This window comes from Puma concolor, chromosome C1 (genome assembly GCF_028749965.1).
Source record: "Puma concolor isolate L17-30 chromosome C1, mPumCon1.1.hap2, whole genome shotgun sequence".
Taxonomy (NCBI): domain Eukaryota; kingdom Metazoa; phylum Chordata; class Mammalia; order Carnivora; family Felidae; genus Puma; species Puma concolor.
Genome location: NC_141674.1, coordinates 87104764 through 87111647, shown reverse-complemented (window position 1 = coordinate 87111647; position 6884 = coordinate 87104764).

Genomic DNA, 6884 nt, shown 5'->3' with positions numbered 1-6884 from the left:
GAAACTCTGAAGTACTACGGGCCCAACTAAGCCATTCCTAAATTCCTTACCCAATGAAGCTGAGGTAATAAGTGTGTGTTTGTTTAAGCCTCTAAGTTTATAGCAATATTGCTACATAGCAATAGAGAACTAATATAGTCCCCCTTTATTTTTTTATTTTTTTATTTTTTTAATTTTTTTTTTCAACGTTTATTTATTTTTGGGACAGAGAGAGACAGAGCATGAACGGGGGAGGGGCAGAGAGAGAGGGAGACACAGAATCGGAAACAGGCTCCAGGCTCTGAGCCATTAGCCCAGAGCCCGACGCGGGGCTCGAACTCACGGACCGTGAGATCGTGACCTGGCTGAAGTCGGACGCTTAACCGACTGCGCCACCCAGGCGCCCCTATAGTCCCCCTTTAGATCATTCTTCCTCCTGAGGTAAAAGATAGACCATTATCATATAAACACATGATTAATCCAGTTCTACATGGTTGAATGACATGTTTTGGTTGTGTAGAACTTCTTATGGTAGTCATTCCAACACTAATAAATGTCAGATTTTCTTATTATTTTGCTGGACAATGCATTAATTGGATCATTTGCTGGGACATTGACTTTTCCACAGCATTTAAGGCTCTGAAAACCATACATTTGTGCATTGAAAACAGACAAATACTAGCTGAAGGATAGTAATCAGAATGTGTAATTCACTAATAATGCAGGAGCCAAGACTGCCCAAATTATACCAAGAGAAAGATCCCATCCCCAAACCAAAAAGCCCACAAAACCAGATATGGAAGTAAAAGCCAAATTACCTGATGTCATCATTTCTTGGTTTCCTGGATATTTTTAGTAATATAAAAGACCCTAGAGAGAGGTCTGTCAGGATGTAAATACAACATTTTTCTCCTAAGACAACATACATTCCACCTCTAGACGCCAGTATCCTAAACATTTTGGACCAGCACCTGTCTAATTTCAGGAGCCTCTCCTGTAGGTTTCAAGCCTCAGTTACATTGTCTAGCCCTTCTGCTATACTTTGAACCACTGCATGTAGGATTATTTACATCTTTGGGGGCTTTTGTAAAATATAAATTGAAGAGGGTTGGGGGTAGGAGAAAACTGTCCAAAATTATCTTTCAATGATTAACAGTGTGAATGTAAACTAGGCTCCAATTTTTCTTATTCTTAAGTTTAACTATGTAAACAACTCTCTTTTTTTCTGAGTAGAGAAACCAGTGGGCCAGACGGACCTTGTGTAATGTCAGGGAATACTCTGAAGGTGGTCATCAGATACTCATGATGAGAGTTTTATACAAAATTTGTGGGTATAATTAGTAACTTTTATAACACAAGTCCAATCCCAGTCATTAGGAATCCACCATTAATCTATTTTTGGCCCAATACCTCATGGCGTTGTCATATAGTATGGCAATGTTTTAGTAGCACTCACTCATTGGGAGTGGTCCTGTGCCAGGTGATGAAATCTGTCTTACAGAGATCAGGTAACTCTAAAGCAAAAAAGTACGTAGAGTCGTCCTAAGTGGCACACATTTCTTATAAAGTCTGAAAAAGTGAGACAACCTCTGAACACATACCATCTGTTCTGTAGCTCTTTCCAAGCTGTAATTCTATGAAAGTTCTGTAGCAAAGTCTAGCTTCTATGAAAGGTCTCCATAGGAACCTTTCATAGGAGCTAAAGAGGAACCTACATTTTTAGATATAATGGAGTGTAAGGTTTTATATTTGTCTGGCCTGTTGTAATTTTTTGCCAAATAAAAAGTTGTTTAGTGCAATTGAATCTCCTTAACTCGGGAAACTAACTGGAACTGGTGTCAAAGGAAGATGGGTAGCATGCAAAGGCAAGTGGATACAAAAGCAAGTGGATAAAGACGCTAGGAATTATGTACTTTGGGCATCAGTTTCTCAGTCTGAGGTGAAATATTGGGGTTTCTGTGGTTGTTTTACCAACACATGCTTTTTTTTAGGCCAAGGTAAGAGTTTCTTAAGTTATACAATTCTCCAAAAATCTTAACAGACTTCTGATCTATTTGTTTTGGATCAATTCCTAGTGCCCATAACCACCCCCAAAGTCATAAATCCAAGCCTCCTATAATTTGTTGCTTCTCAGGGCTATTTCTCTTTCTCTACCAACTTAATGGGATCTACCTTGAGGCCATCTGAAATAAAGGGAAAGTAATATCCTTAATGTGATAGTTGCTGCCAGGATGAATCATTTGTTTAACTGGGAACTCTTAATGGGTTTTTTGCCATTCAAAGCCTTTTGTAGTCTTTATTTCCTAAAGTCTCGTGTCTAGAAGCAGTTGCCTCTTCTACATCTGAAAGGCCACAAATTTCTGAACTTTGTCTAATCTCTTTAATTCTGCACAAAACTCATTTCTTTCTTTAAACACTGTGCTAAATGCATCAATAAATGATCAACGCACACTAATATTCTTGCTCCTCCCAGCCATTCTCACCAGAGTTATGGACTCAGTAGGAGTTGCGTCTGACTGCCTTCCATGTTATCACAGATAAGAGTTTCACAAAATCTGTGTTTTCTCACCATTCGCTATTGAACCCCCAACTCAATGTTACTATTTTAAGTTTTTGTTATGATATAACCCCACGTCAATTCTGTATTTGTTAACATATTGCTAAAAAGCTATAGCAGATAATTACCCCAGTTTTGTTACTTTTACATGATAGATGTTGGGGTTTTTTGTTTGTTTGTTTGGTTGGTTGGTTGGTTGGGATTGTTTTGTTTTGTTTTGTTTTGCTTATGTAACAGCAGTTAGTGCATAAACAGTGAAGAAGACAGTCCTGTTCTGTGGGAGTCAGACTAATAACCTTCTAAACACATCGACATTTTAATCCCCAAAACCTATGCATAGGTTACCCTACATGGCAAAAGGGACTCTGTAGATAATACCAATTTAAAAATCTTGAAATGAAGAGGGTATCCTGGTATTCAGGTCAGCCCAGTGTAATCACAAGGGTCTTTATAAGAAGGAGGCAGGAGGGATCAGAGTGAGAGAAGGAGATGTGACAACAGAAACAGAGGTCACCAAGCAAAGGGCTATGAGCCTAGGAATTCTAGAAGCTGAAAAAGAAGGAAACAGATTCTCCCCCGAGGGCCTTTAAGAGAAACATAGCCCTACTGACCCATTTTAGACATCTGACCTTTACAACTGTAAGATAAGAAATCTGTAGTGTTTGAAGCCACTAAATTTGCAGTCATTTGTTATAGCAGCAACGAGAAACTAATAAATATACCTTCTGCAGAGTCAGCTAGGCGTCCAAGTGCAAACACTGCCATCTTCAAAATGTAAATTTGAAAGTTTGAGGTTTAGCTCCACTACAAGTAACTAAAAAAAGAAAGAGTATAAAGCATCTCCCATGCAGAGTTGTATGGACTAGGTGCCTAGATATAACAGGGGCTGGAAAATATAGGTCTGGCTGGGAAGCTGCTTCCAATAATAACTCCATGTACCATGGATACGAAAGCATGAATATTGGTGGCAAGTTGGTCATTCTGCCACAATCCTAGACTAAAAATAGGACAGTCAAGTGAAACTGTTTGTACTGAATGGGAGGTTTGCATTCTCTTTTTCTTCAATTAACTACCAGAACACTGGAGGCAGGCTTTTTCACTTCAAACATTCAGGGATTAGAAGAGTGTCTTCTGGAGGAACTGAGAAGTTCAAGAGAAAAAAGACACACAAATACAGAGCTTTAATAGTCAGGGGTTCCCACACATATCCCACATCTGACTGCCCTGCACATCATTTAGCAAGCCCTTCACCAGCCTTCCCACCCAGCTGCATGGAGACTTTAATCATCTTTGGAGTGACTTAGATACAAAGAGTCAAGAATCACCACTTTAGAAAAGCCTCCCATAGGAAAGAAAAACCGCCATCAACCCACCTCCACCACAAACCAGAAAGGGGGAATTTGAAGAAACAATGGCAATGTCACGGTAGGTGGCAAAAAGCAAAGAAGTTAAAACTAAAATTAAAATCTGAGAAATAAGAAAAAAAAATTAATTCATGAAATCAGAAGAAAAATGTTTAAAAAGAACAAAGACCATGAAAGAAAAGAATTCTTAGAAATTAAAAATGTAACTGAAAAATTTAAAAGAACTAGTTTTTCAAGGCGGAAAGATTAAATTTTGGCTGTATCATAAGAAACACCAGACTTGAAAAATTAGATAGAAAGGATGAGAGCCCTCTAGGTTTGTGGCAAAGATAGTTACACTCATTAAATATTCCATTATGTGCCCAGAGTCCTTGGGAAAAGGCAGGATCATGTGACTAGTTCAGGCCAATGAAATGTGAGCAGAGTGACATGTGTTACCTCTAGGCTGAGAGAGAAAGTTCTCCACCCTCTTTCCTGTCAAAATAACCAACCCACAGCAAGTGGTGGAGCCTCCATCAGCTGGACACGTGTGTGACTATGTGGAGCAGATCTAATTTCACTCAGCTCGCTTTGAACATGAATATGAAACAAACAGTTGTTGGCTTAAGCACTGAGACTTCACAACAGAAATTTATCATAGCAAAATCTGGCCTATCCAAGTAAAAGTCAATCTAGGAGATTCAACATTTGACTAGCAGGAATGTCCGAACAAGAACGGGGGAAGAAATGCTTTTATTTAAAAAATTTTCTTAATGTTTATTTATTTTTGAGAGGGAGAGACAGAGCGTGAGTGGGGGAGGGGCAGAGAGCTAGGGAGACAGAATATGAAACAGTCTCCAGGCTCTGAGCTGTCAGCACATAACCCGATGAGGGGCACGAACCCACAAACCGCAAACCGCGAGATCATGACCTGAGCCAAAGTCAGACACTTAACCGACTGAGCTAGCCAGGTGCCCCAAAAATGCTTTTTTTTAAATATAAATTTATGGTCCTATTTTACTTTATAAAATGTATACATTCATTAATTTGATTAAAAGGTGGAAAATATTTAATAAGATAACTTTAATATTCATATTGGAAAATGTTACGAATTGATGCTAAGCGGTGTTTGCAAGACAACTGGAAAATGAACATGCTTGTGCATTACTGATGGGTACATAAATCAGTAGGACCTTTTAGGAAAGCAATACAGCATTGTCAATTACATTTTAAATTTACACACCAGCCATTCCTATTATAAGTGTCTTTGAAAATACATAAATGTGTCTAGCAGAGTATTCTTAGAATAATACCATAAAATTAGAGATTACTCAAATACCAGTAGGGAAACAGTTACATAAAGTGCATCCATACCTACCAATGCATGGAATACTATGGATTAGTTTGTTAAGGAATGATTTTGTTTTCTTTTTTTTTTTTTTTTTTAATTTTTTTTTCAACGTTTATTTATTTTTGGGACAGAGAGAGACAGAGCATGAACGGGGGAGGGGCAGAGAGAGAGGGAGACACAGAATCGGAAACAGGCTCCAGGCTCTGAGCCATCAGCCCAGAGCCCGACGCGGGGCTCGAACTCACAGACCGCGAGATCGTGACCTGGCTGAAGTCGGACGCTTAACCGACTGCGCCACCCAGGCGCCCCTGATTTTGTTTTCTAAGAAGTAGATGTATGTATATGGACATTTAAAAATGTCCATAATAAATTGTTGAGCAGAAAAAGCAAAATGCAAAACAATATGTGTAGTATGATTTTTCATTTATGTAACTAAAAAAGATCAAGAAATCTGGATATGTGAGCATGAGTGTGTGTGTACATATATGTGTGTGTGTGTGTTGAGAGGGATAAAAAGAAAAGATGGTCTAATGTTAACCATATGTTATCCTTTTCGTCTCTATTACAAGAGAGATGAAAATGACTGACTTGTTTCCTCAGTCAGCTAGAAGACTCTAATTTGTTTTGTAAAATCTAGATGCTGAATAAAGAGAAAAAAAATTACTGACATAATACAGAACTACAGCAGAGAGAGGAGAAAAGACAGAGAAGAGGGTTGGTCTTGAGTGAATTGCGTGGAGAAATTTAGAAAGCTTGGGGTAAGAATGGAGTGAGTCTTTAAATTATTGCTGTAAGTGAGAACAATATTGACAATAAGGACTTAGGGGAAAAAGTTTTTGAAAGAAATTTTATGATGTGTTGGGAATGTTCTCTTGTTTGAATATTTTTGTGCAAGACTGAGTATACAAAGGTTAAAGTTGGGTATTCTAAGATTAAAACTGTATTATAGACGGATCAGAAGATAACCTATAAAGATATAGAGAGATAATCCACAAATATGAAAAAACATATATTTATGTCTTGTTCAGAAAAATTTATTAAAGAACAGACATCAAATTGTTAACAGCAGTTACCTCTACAAAGTCAGCCTAGATGAGGGAAAGTGAAATAACTGGGCAGGGGACTTATTTTATATATATGTATCTTTATAATATAATTTTAAATCAAAACAGATGAAGAAAATAACAAATGTAAGGTATTGCCTCTTCAAAAATGTGGCATTTATTTATGACTACACAAAAACTACACCTTAAAATTATTTTTTTTTTCATTTCTAATCCCCCTATATGTGTTTATATGCATATATGGATTGCAGGGGCCTTTCAACTAAAACATTAAAATAATTGATTCAAAAAATTGATATTTTTAAGTTTAAAATAAGCATGTAACTATTTAATTCCCCAACTCAATTTCAAGTATAAACCATACAGAAAGCTCAATTTTCACTATTTTCTGAAAAAGCTCCTTTTGGACATGTTTAGGCCTCCCTCTTAACATGAATATTCAAAGAAAGCGTTTTTATATTGTATTGTCAGATCTTTTCATGTAAAGACTAAAGAAAATAGCATGTTAAATGATGTTAGACAAAGTAACACTCTGTGGATAATATGTTTAAGGTGGTAAGTTTTCAAATCCTACAATAATGACTGTAAAA